A 13,244-nucleotide genomic window follows, 5' to 3' on the forward strand; every position below is an offset into this window, starting at 1 on the left:
GGAATAGATGGGACGTAGCAGATTGATGCTACACGATACCACAACCACAACCACAATCTGGAGAGAAGTTGTGAAGCAAGTGGTATAGGAGGTGTAAAATCGACGCGCATTGTCGAAATAACGAATCACCAATCAAGCTTTAACGGCTAGTCAAGACACACGATATTTCCTGTGAAACGGATGTAAACTTCCGAACCTTCACGTTTCATTTTCTTTCGCTTCGAATGACCGCGATCGACTGTAATAAATTTCTAAAAATTATTGGAGTCTCTTATAGTCGAAGGAAATACATCGCGATACATTGCGTTGCGAATGAATGCTCGATGGGTAGTTATGTAATTAATAACACGACGGTGTCAGCAAGAATTTCATAACTTCCATATTCTCGGAGGGATTTAGGAAGAAAGTTGACGCGCCATGGTTGGGCGAGATTTAATAATCTAAGAAACGGTAAATGGTTAATCGATAATTCTACCGTCGCTCGTGTGAAATACCTTTGCAACATGTAGATAGATAAATCTACGATCGAATACGAATCAAAGAAATTAATCGTGTAGTAACATGTATGATATATTAACTGATATTAAGCTTGTTTATGACATTTCAATTTACATCTTTCATTTTTAATCTTAGAAAATGAGATTTTTCGGGCAGCTGTAATAATTTTTAGCTTTTTCCTTGAGAAATAAAGTTTTTTTAAATGCCTTATTTGTGTATAAATAAATTCTCTAGAGTATCAGTAAATAATGGCAAACCGAAAAATCACGAATTTTTCAAATATTTAACATTAATAAATTATAAAATTAATATAGAACATATATATTTTTATTTTTTATAAAAATTGATATTAATATCACCTTTGATTAAATACATGTATTTTACATGTCTTTTAGCTCTGTCTTTTAACTCTGTCTGAAGAAATTACGAAATTGAAGAGAGATAGAAATACATAGTACGAAACAGCTGCATAAAGTTGTTTGAAATAAATGCAGACTGGAAAATTATGAATGTCTAACACGTAGAGACATTTTCAGGAAATGTATGCTTTAGAAATATCAAGCTGCAAGGAAGGAAACATTTGACGAGCGCATTTCCCGTTTGTCTCGATTACTTAGAGACTAGGTGTAACCGCGCACACAGGACGCGAGTCAAGAGGAAAGATGCTTAAGGCAGGAGAAAAGAAGTTATTAGGTACGTTATCGTATTATACAATGCAATGTGCCACATTTCCACGAAACCCGCTTTACTCACGTGGAAGCCCAACGATGCTCTTCGGGAGCTTCTCTTTGCGAATAGGAAGTATGCATATGGCAAAAAAGGACACTTAGTATATCTATTTTTTAATAAAAATTAGAAGTGCGATGTAAAAAGTACACGTAGCTACATTTGCATTTGTTATTACATTTTAATAAAAACGTAGTATATTTTTCTTTATTGGAGTTACATTAATTATTACAATTTGTAATAATTATCTTTTTAGTAATAAGTTATCGGATATATAATAAAGAATATAACTAAGGAGAGAAAGATATTGATTGCTAAATAAGATATTAGGTGTTGGAATTAATTCGTAGCGTTTTACAAGTGATGGGAAGTACTTTCATTAATGTATTTTTTAATGCTCATGTGAAATAAATAACATTCTTTCATTAAAAAACGCTACGAATTAATTCCAACACCTAATAGAATTTATTTAACAAAAAGATAAAAATATAAATCACAACGACATCAGCGTTTTGTTATAAATTAATTTTTATTACTAAATTGAGCAGTCATACCTACGATTTAATTATTATAAATATTAAATCTGCAGTTTAATATTATATCAGTAACACTGATGAGGTGAGAATCTGAATTATATTGTGAATATATTAATTAGCGATGAAACCTTCTACATATATGTATAAATATATATATATATATTTATATATGTATATATGTAATGAGTATTTGCAAACTAATTAACAAGTATTACACGCGCTTTTTAATAATACTATTAATGAAAATATTCAGAAAATATTCGATAACATTTTTTTCGATAACAAAACTCATAAACAATTAAAAATAAATAATTTTAAACTATGTGAGCCATATATGAGAAATTTAATTGCTCATTCTAATATAATTATCAGTTTTGAGTTCTTAATATTTTAATTTGAAATATAATTAGCATCAATTTTAATGCCAATATAATAAAAGTAAAAACTATCATTTATGTAAAAAATTTTTAAATATATCTCTATTAAAGTTAAAATCGAGATTTACGAAGCAGTTAGCTCAAAATTGTATATATATTAAATAAAGTTCACCGTGTATGTATTAAATAAAGAACATTTTAAAGCCTTTTCTAAAATATTCCTGAAGGTTTATTTAAACTGATAATTGTATATATAATAATATTGTATTAAATAACTTAACGTATCTATATATATTAAAGTAAAAAAGGCTGTTGAAAATTGAGTAACCGTAATGCAAAAGTTATTGTACAAAAAATGAGATATTGTGAAACTCTTGGATTTTTTAATATTTTGATTATGAATTAAAATTATTTAAAACTTTAAATTATGTAAAACTAATTATGAATCCTAAAATCAAAGAAGAAAAATGGATCAAGTTACACCAAAAGTTTAAATCTTTACTATGTATTTTATTTAGGGTTATTAACTCTTTTATTTTCATTTATTATTTTTTTATTAAATTTGTTTTATCAATTTTTCCTTTATGTTTAGTATTATATTTTATTTTTATTTGAATTTAACATAAATATAAAAAAGGGAAAACATTTTTAAGTGTTGATTATTACTTTTGCAAATGAGTGACCTCAATTAAGATAAGAGGAAAAATAATTACACTTGGAATATCTTTAATGAGAACGAGTTCAATTAATTGAATAATACTGGTACATATGAGACGAAAGGAAAGGGAAAGCGAGAAAGAGGGTATAAGTAATGATGATATTTGAGCTATCGTATTCATTAATTATCGCTCGGTTGGAAATGATGTGGAATTTACGGATATTATCGCGTTTCAAAAAGGTTTCGAAAAGGTCTAATAATGTTATTAATACATCTAATTGTGTAATTGATACGTTGTGATAATAACTATGATTAATGATTATGCTGATTATTCTAATCCGTACAGATTAACAACAACTTCATTATATATTTAGCTCGATATTAAGCAAACATTTCGTAAACAACAATAAATTTAGATACGTTTAGTTTAAGAGCTATTCAAAATGCATCAGTATTTCAGTTTTTATTATAATATGTATATAGTTTTTTCTTTAATATAGTAACTTCTTTATTAAATTTCTTAATTCTTTCTCAATTATTTTACAATATATTTACAGTATATTATATTTTTTCCTTGTTGCTAAAAGTATTTTATATACAGCAAAAATTTACCGGACAATGAAATTAATTTATATAAATCCGAATAAATTTTTCTTATATTTGAATGAGTTTTATATATTAGCAAAATTTATAAAAGTAAAAGAAATAATATTAAATTGAAAGTTTCGTGTTGTATATGAATTATATAAATTATACAATACTAATTGCACAATAAATAAATAAGTTATATTTCACATATATGATCCGGTGATTATATGAAAGTTTTTTATTTATTGATACAAGAGATTATAAACAATTATTGCAATATTACTACAGTACAAATTTCCGGAAAGATAATATATCATCGATTATTCAATATGCCGCGCTTAACAATCGCTTGCGAAAGTTATAATCCTTTGGGAGTTGCGCGAATCCTTCGTATCGTGATAATATAGTCTCAAAATTTCTATGATACTCGAAATTGTACTTATGAAAATAGGTATTACAAACCGTGTTTCTGGTTATTTTGAAATATTCGGATACTCGTTAACAAGGATATGCAAGCAGACAGCAAAAGGGTTGACTGATCTTCTTTATGTGGTATTAACACTATTCATCGCGTTCATCTCTTCGTATACCACCATTTTCACATTGTGTGTGTGTGTGTGTATGTGCGTGTGTGTGTGTGTGTATCTAGGTGTGTTCATATGCGTATTTGTATGTGTATGCGCGCGCGCGCGGGTGCACATATAATGTTTCAAGAGAAAAGATTTTATTGATATAGTCTAAAGCTTATTAGTAGAAAACATTTGTACTATATCATCATACGAGCATTTTAACGAGCCTTCCTGAATGAATAATAACTAACGCGTAATCTCACATAACTTATCTATTACTCATTTTAATTAAATATATTATATTAAAGTATTATACAATTTCATTAAATAACGCCTAACATCGACATTTATATTTTAATATTTTATATTTTAAGTTTAATTTCTTAAACTCATTATTTATTTCTTCTCGAGAAGAATTGAACGAGACTAATTTTAGCTATATACTTTTATATCACTTTTTACTTAAAACTGTTGAATTTATTGACAAGATTTGTATAATTTTTTATTATTTGTATTTCGAAATGGCCCTTTGTATATTTTTTTTAAATATCTAATTTTTTTTACAATTTGAACAACAATAACTGATAACTCTTATACGAGATAACACTTACATTCGTCTATGCGATGTAGAAGATATTGATGCATCTCCCGAGACTCATCCCGTACAACATGATTGCCGACAACGATCCTCTAGAAAGATAAAAGATAAAACTCTTCTTTCGTTCACTCGACCTGGTTCAGAACAACCGTGACGCCCTTAACATTCCGACGCGTCTCCTTTAATCCTTGATATGCTCTATCATTCTCGCACTGTTTTCATAGAATTACCGTGATCTTTTTTGCTTTCTCATCACACAATTGAATTAATTGTTCTCTCCATTTTTTTAAAACCACTCATATGTTTTTGTTACCATGTCGCTATATCTCATCTTCACTTTATCATTATCCGCGTTTAAAAGAAGTAAGAATTCAAGAATGTACTTCTATGTTCAGGTCCACAATGTATAATTCCTTGATTTCTTATGTTAAAAAATCGTGAAGCTTTCTAACAGCTTGTTTGAAGTTAAAATCTTCTTCCGTGAGAGATACTGCGTTAATCATTCGTGCGATGGATCCTCTTCAAGTTTCGCGTTCACCGATCACCGTCTAACTCCCCAAAGAATTTCAAGATCGCTGATCGAGAACTGACTGATCCCATCGTCGAATAATCGAAAACATTCCCTCGAGCTCTCCGTATCCACTCGCAGGAGAACATCGAGCCTATTTCCGACGCATTGGGTCACGCGATTTTTCTCAACCGGCTTGCGAAAATTCACACGCCAAACATTCGCACGCGACGACGACGACGACGACGAGAACCTCCCCGTTTTACGTACGCGCGGTCCGACGATCGCGAGAGACGCGCGGGCACTGGCTGCGCGAGAACTTACCGCCACCCCCGGATGAATGCGCGGACAGGCAGTGCGGGGTAGTGGGTGGCCTTCGAGGGGTAGCTCGAAAGGGGTGCTTAGTGAGTGATAGAGAGAGATAGATAGAAAGAGGGAGAAGAAGGGAAGGCATAGTGGTTTGAAAGAGAAAGAGATTCGAGAGGAGAGAGAAAGATACGAGACGTGCAGAAGAAAAGGATGATGTGTGCGCACGAAATACACAGAATCCTCATTCGACATCCTGCGCGAGTGCTGAAGACAACTCCACAAAGAAACAAGCCTGCATTCATCTATCTGGGTTAGCGGATTCACGCGACCCTGACCATTTTGTCGCTTACGACACGGGCGTGTAGTCGTCAGGGAGTTACGAAGTACAACTGGAAATTCAGATAAACTGTACATTTCGAAATTGCGATAAATTTACACATGAAGTCTCGCAAGAAACTGTATTATTACGACAAAGTTTAGGAAAAGTTTAAGGAGAATTATATGGGAAGAACAATTTTGCTGAAAGATTTAAAATGATGATTTTATTGACAGATCTAAACAGAATTTTGTTGAAAATAATTATTAGGAACTAAAAAATGATAAACAATTCTACTACAAAAAATTTTGATATTCTCTAATAATCAGTTTGTTTTTTTTTTTTTAGATAAAAATTGTTTTCAACAAAATTATTTTTATCTAAAAAAATCTAATTTTTATTTTATTTTATGTATAACGTATATATATATTATCTGTTTCTTAAGATAAAAATCTTAAAACAGATTTGCGATGCACAATGAGCAATATTGAATCGATAGACTTGAAGAGCTTCATCCTCGCAATATCTTGTCTCCTCGAAGGCTCACTGCAAGAAACAGAATTGCATCTTATCTGGATTACCGAGTTTCCTCGACACTGACCACACTTTGGCTCAAAGTGTGAGATCTACTTCTTGCGGTTTCGCAGAACGATCGCAACTCCGCCAATCCAATCTGGCGCTATTACATAGGCTTTGGTGACATGGTTTAAAAATTGCTTTCTCACATAGTCTTACCACGCGAAGTACCTTTAGAAAGGAAAGATAGGAGTTGAAAGTAGGAAGAGAACAGGGCGAGAATAGTACACAGGGCATCCTCCTTTCGTTTTAAGTATATAAGGCAGTTCTGATGAAGAACCGAAATTGCTTCCCACCTGGATTACTGGCTTGTCTTCTCTGACCATGCTCCCAAATTAAGCTCGTATATTTGACAATGTTCGCGTCGTATGTTTTGCGGAAAGGAATTAAAGCTTCATCTCGCAGGATTTACGTGGGAGAAGCAGGTTTCATGTGAGAGGAATCATCTTAACCGCGCAAAGATTATTAATATTCTCTCTCTCCCTCCCCCCCTCTCTCTCTCTTTAGAGATAAATTCCTAATTATATTACAAGATATAAGAGCTATGAAAATTCTAAATATTTACATCCTTCATGCTGTTTGCAGAAGATAACGCGGTATAAAATGATGTTACTAAAACTATGAAACTTAGCGGACAAGAGCATACAGAGATTTTAAGGGGAAGAACGGAAGGAAATTCCGGAAGAGAGAGAGAGAGAGAGAGAGAGAGAGAGAGAAAGAGAGAGAGAGAGAGAGAGAACGAAGTAGGAAAGAAAATGAAGTATCTACGTTGATTTTATACGTTTTCTGGAAGAACATAGATAGAAGACTATAAAGTGAAGTGGAGTCGTCTTATCCGCGTTAGTGAACAACGACCCTGACCACTTCCTATGCAAAGAGGATTGAGATAAAGTTCGCATTCATCAACGATTTGATGTCTTCCTAAACGGCCCTTTTCTCCTCCCGTCATCAGTTACTCGGACATAAATATTCTTAAACTGTCACATTTTTTAACACGAATATTCCCGGTATTCATTTATTTCTCTCCGGGATTATACTGAATGTCACTTCCTTCAGCAGAGATTTGTTTGCACAAATATCTATAATTTTGTTATATTTCTTATTTTATATATATATATGACTAGAAATAATTAGAAATAAGATTTATTTCAATTTTTTTTTTTCAGAATTACCATACCTTTAAATATTTTAACTCTTTTTAGAACGAAAACCGGTGATTCTCTATAACAATTTTTTAATTAATAGATTATCTTTTATATATTTACTTATCAATTATTTCAGTTTCTATTTACATTTTAGCTTTTCAATTAATTTTTCCATTTTCTAGATTATCCTTCACTGTAAAATTGCTAATGTTAACATTTTTGAATGGCATTGAATATAAACGTGTGTGAAAAATGTAAATTTTTAAATTTTAAGCTGCGCTTAAAGTTATGGTTCTTGTCATGATATACAGAGTGTTCTCAACTTTAGTAATAAGAATTATGAGATGTTATAGGACGATAATATATTATGTCTTGGATCTTTATAATGGCAATGACTTTTCAAGATGTCACTACGACTTAACAAGACCCTTCTTTATCTTTTTTATTGCAATCAATTTCTTTCTTACATTACCAAGTAATTTTTCATTATTGCTTACTAAGCAATTACCATAACCTTCACTAAGAAAAATTTCTGGTAAGAAATGGACAAACCAGAAAATTCTGATCATATTAATCAGAATTCTGGTTATCTCTCAATTAGAATTATAATAGATTCAACCAGAAAATCCTAATTTGTCCATTTTCAATCAGAATTCCAATTAAAGCAAAGACTCTTCTTCACCAAACTCTTTTAAAGTGCTGTTATATAATTTTAATTATGCAAAAGACATTTGCAGAATAATAATAAATTTATCAACAATTATTGTTAAAAGTTTTTATTTTATCGATAGTATATATTGTAAAATTTTATGTACTTCCACAATTTCTGATTTATTGATTTGTACTTTCTTGTTGAATATTATGATTTAAACTAAGCTCCTTGAAGAGCAGATAAAATGTAAGAAAAAAAGAATGTTTTCATGCGGATTAAATTGAATCGAAATGTCACGGTTTACTAAAAACTAATGAATAGTTTATTTTATTTGCCCATCTATCGATCAATGCGGAAGTAAAGAAAAAAAATTTTTAATGAGTTTCTCCACCGCCGAGGATTCCTGCTGACTATTTCTTCAATATATTTTCTCCGTAGTTATCGGAAAAGACGATTAAATTAAGATGTCTGTCACAGCGGTCGCACTATATATTTCTTTATTATTGTTCTATACACATTCAGCATATAATTCTTCAGTAGAAAAATCGTTTGTTCAATTATCATCAAACGCTATCGTGTCGCGATATCTCGCCGTTCCATGGTGTCCCGATGTCTCTTTTTAGTAACGTATAGTGACACTCTGGCTGAACACCAAGAAAACTGCTGACAAAATTTTCACGAAAGCATGTAACTCAGCCGTCGTGATATCCTTTCTAATGGGATAATAAACTGTTCGTGACAACGACATAAAAAAGTAGACTTCCTACACGCAAAAAAAGGACTTAGTAATATCAACTAAATATCAGTTACTGGTTCAAACTTTGCTGTTATTGATAAAAGTTGGCTATTGAAGATAAAATACATTTGTTGTCAACATCCAATTTTATTAGTTAAAATTAAAAGCGTGCTTAACATAAGTTGTTAAGTAAGTGGCAACTTATGTTAAACACGCTTCGTCACTATCTTAGTCACGTAACTGAACATTCCATTTGCAATTCTGAGACATTGCTGATTATCATTTTATTCTAGCAGAGAATATTTTTCACTGCAGTACCTAAATTTTAGTAGTTAATAAATTAAGCTTTGACAGCAACGACAATAACTGTCCCTATTATAAAGACACGTTTTAATTGCCACAGTTCTATTTTAGCTGTGTTGATTAAATCTTTTCTCTACTTGTATTATATGTATGTGCGATAACCGTGATATATAAAAAGCGAATTTGTTATCTATTATTGATGACTGTGGTATAACAATATATTTATATAACGATCATGTAATAATAGTATAATGAATTTTATTGAGATAATGTGGTATAGATTTATTTTTTAATGTTAAAAAAAATGTATGTAATAAACAAGAAAAAGCGTTGTATTTAGTAACACGTAAAATTTAGTCATCCATTTCAATAAATATTTGCGTGACGATTTCCTCTTTAGTAAAATTAATGAAATATCAACGAACACGCGTAATTTCATCTCTTCTATTTGCTCTCTCTCTCTCTCTCTCTCTCTCTCTCTCTCTATATATATATATATATATATATATATATATACACATATATATATGTACATACCTATATGCGAAAGAACAATTTTCTTTTTATTTCATATTACAATTCGGTACGTGATGTCATACGTATAAATATAAAGAGCATATATGATAATGGTTTGGACAATAGTAAATAGCGGCATTACAAATTTGTTCGCTTTTGTATATTTCGTATTGGAGTATGTACATATTTGTAGTTTTTATTTAACAACAGTAATTAAACACAAACAATATTGCAATTTTGTAAAGCACAAACATTTATACGGAGATAACTGAAAAAATTTAAAATATTTGGAAAATAGTTTGGATCGATCCTTTATATTGAATTTGTGTTTTGAATTTTAAAAAAAATTCGTTGCTTTTTATTGCTTAATTGCCTAAGCAAGACGAATGTTCAGCAGCTCTGAAATAATCTCTATATTTTTCTGAATTTTATTTAAAATACTTTTGACTTGAACATTTGAGCGATATGTACTAATATTTTTCTACACAAATCATCCCTTTGCTACAATTGCATAAAACAATTTTCAAAGTACCACACGACCGCGATCTATTCGTATGTACCACAATAGCTGCGGATTGAATTTCAACGCAAAAGAGATAAAGTAAGTTGTTCACTGGTGCAGCGAGTGCATTGCATACGGACATGGCAGTACGCAGAAATGACTTTTTTCTTTCCAGAAAAGCTATACGGACATGTCTATACACGCTTACAATAGATAAATCAAGCACAGAGCAACTGCGACTTGACAAACGCTCTTTTTTGTAAATGAATGTCATTGTGTTTGATGCTTTTTCATGATGCTCCTCGAACTTGCGTGACAGAAATCCGCCGTCGCGGACGACAAATATCGGTCAGTAATCCTGTGTAGCATTGTGTTCTTTTCCTCTTGACTTTTTCCTCAATCAAATTATTCGAAATATAATGTCCTGGAGCTTTGTAACATACTTCTGCATCCGAACGATCGTATTTCGCATAGAATTCGGTATTCTCAACGCCAGTGTCTCGTTCGGCTGCACCTTGATTTCTTTCCACGGACAGAATTAATTACGGGCTTTGTCTTTCTCATATCTAGTTGATGCAGTGAAACCCATTGTACATATACGCGACTACGATCAAATGCGGTTCTTTCCTTATTGTATAAATTAACTGAGTTAACAAAATTATACTTCGTTTAAATGAAATTTTTTAATTTATTTTATAAGTAAAAAATTGTAAAACATGGAGAAGATCGTTTAAATTAATTAAAACGCTTGTTAAATTTGCAATGTAATCAGTAAGAAAGAGAAGATAAACGTGTAATGTTAATAAAATTTATTCATTAATGAAAATATAAGAACATTGGACTCTATTAAGTCTTCATCAGTTTTCTCTTTTCAATATAACAAAAAATGTAATTAAAATTATTTAAATTAAAATTCAGAAAAATATAATATTCATTATAGAGCTGTTAAATATTGATAAACCTATTAAGTCAAACCAAATAATATAATATAAATTAAGACAGCATCTTTCGTACAAAACAAGAACATATAATAAATATTAATTACATTATTAAGACTGTTTAAATTATGAAAGCATTTATTATTTTTTATATTATTGAATATATTATATCATACATATCATAAATATATGTGGGTGATTCAGTAAGTAACCTTAATTTTTACCACATTGATTGTTAAAAGCAAAATTAAAGTTACTTATTGATGGATCTATCATATAGTAACATTTAAATTATGATAAAAATCATCTTATATATACACTTTAAATATTTTGATTTTTAATTACAGCATCGTAATAAACAATTTGTTGCGCATTTAGAAATATATATATTTTTTTGATAAAACTTTTTTATCTCAATTGACACAATTATTTTCATAAAAATTTGATTATGGATGGTCGAGCGCATCGCATGTTGGAAAAATTTGGTCAACTCTGAATTAAATCATTTCTTTCATAACGCAATGCATGCTATGCTATGCGTGCGTGAATGATTATTTATTTTTTTATTAATCCATAACGAGATTTGATCTAAATTGTTATAAAAATTTTAGTAAAATTTGTTAGTAAAAAGTAAAATATTCTATAACGAGATTTGATCTGAATTGTTATATACTAAAATTTTAATGAAATTTGTTAGTAAAAAGTAAAATTTTAATAAAATTAATAAATTTTTTAAATAAAATAGTAAATCAGTAAATCAATATAAAGACGTTACTCGAACTTGTCTTACGCAATTTTAATTTAGTTAAATAATAATTTTAATTGATAGATTGTTTTGTTTTATTGTCACATAATAATAAATTGTATAGTCCCGTTTATTTACGATATTCATTACTTCTCGTTATTGAAAGCATTACAAATACACTTTGAACAGAGGTATCCTCCTGTGAAAGCTCACAGAGCAAACAAAATATTCTTACTGTGAAAGCATCTTTTCTTACAAAATGTTTGTTCTCCAGCGAACTCTGGAAGCGAGTTACATATATATTAAACTTGCTTGAGTCGCTGAATCGAAATTGTATGGCCCCGTTTATTTGCGGCGATATTCGAGTCCATTGTTCATAAGCTAGCGCGTATATATCGATTGCCGGTGCCTTGGATCCTCGCCAGATCGTTTGGTACCCAACGAGCCAGCCACTACGACTTTCATCCTTGACTCTTCCTCCTGTCGCTTCGCTATATAGTTTCGTCGTTCGTGATCGTTTTTCAGCTATACGCGTATCATAACCATATTGTGAAATTTATTTATTTTTAATCCACGAGATTCACTGCAAAATCTTTACGTTGATTTTCAATAAAGTAGCAATTTTATATTTTAGTATTAACTTTAAAAAATTTGTTGCAACTCTCTCTCTCTCTCTCTCTTCCTTTCTCTTTTGTAAAATTGTTGCATAATGTGTCTCCGTGTCTTTTATGAAAATTATAAAGAATTTTAGAGATAAAATTCTCTCAGAATAATCATTTTCACGTTAAATATAATTTTAGCATACTTCATTTTCTGCAGGCACACGATAAAAAAATACATTTACACGAAATAAAAGATATCTGGTTTTTTTTCTAACACATTTACGTTTTTCAATTATGTTCCGAATAATTTATTATTTGGAAATACACGAAAATTACACATTAATCGCCATACATAGTAACGCAATCTTAATGACATCTATTTTGAAATGCCACGGCAAATTTTGTACTATAAATTTCACTAAGTGATTAAAATTCAATTTTCATATTGCCAATAAACATTTAGAGCGGAGAAGGAAGTTTGTCTGCCATGTAAACTTTAAAGCAATAAAAGTCGACAGCGCGACGTTTTGTTAAATCTGATACACGATGCGAACAATTTAATAAAAGTGAACTCCTCTTGAGTTATAAAGAAAATTTTGTTGTGCAGTACAATTACTCTTTGCAAAGTCGTTTCTTTGGTCGTTTCGTTTAGATATCAAAGTAAAAATATCCAAAGCACAACTTAACCGCGAATGTTTGTAATACAATTACGAGTCTGCAAACTCTTATCTGAAATGAGAAACAACCACTATCGATCGTTCGCGACGTGATCACATGACAATAGAATATCACAAACAAATTACACTTGAATATTTAACTGGTGAATCTTTAAATAATGTCAAAGGA

The 13,244-nt window shown here is 30.5% G+C and overlaps 1 protein-coding gene and 1 long non-coding RNA gene across 10 annotated transcripts in view; one reads left to right on the forward strand and one right to left on the reverse strand.

Moving 5' to 3' along the window:
• The window catches only part of LOC105150452 (glutamate receptor ionotropic, kainate 2), a 159,204-nt gene extending 153,639 nt beyond the window's left edge, over positions 1 to 5,565 (reverse strand). For both annotated transcript variants that reach the window (XM_087413339.1, XM_087413340.1), the window contains exon 1: positions 4,564 to 5,565. The gene's annotated coding sequence lies outside the window, so the exon portion shown is untranslated. The remainder of the gene's footprint in view (positions 1 to 4,563) is intronic.
• LOC105150454 (uncharacterized) overlaps positions 1 to 13,244 on the forward strand; it is a 234,622-nt gene that overhangs the window by 189,413 nt on the left and 31,965 nt on the right. The gene's annotated exons all lie outside the window — the stretch shown is intronic.

Source organism: Acromyrmex echinatior, chromosome 14 (genome assembly GCF_024713525.1).
Source record: "Acromyrmex echinatior isolate Ae372 chromosome 14, ASM2471352v2, whole genome shotgun sequence".
Lineage (NCBI taxonomy): Eukaryota > Metazoa > Arthropoda > Insecta > Hymenoptera > Formicidae > Acromyrmex > Acromyrmex echinatior.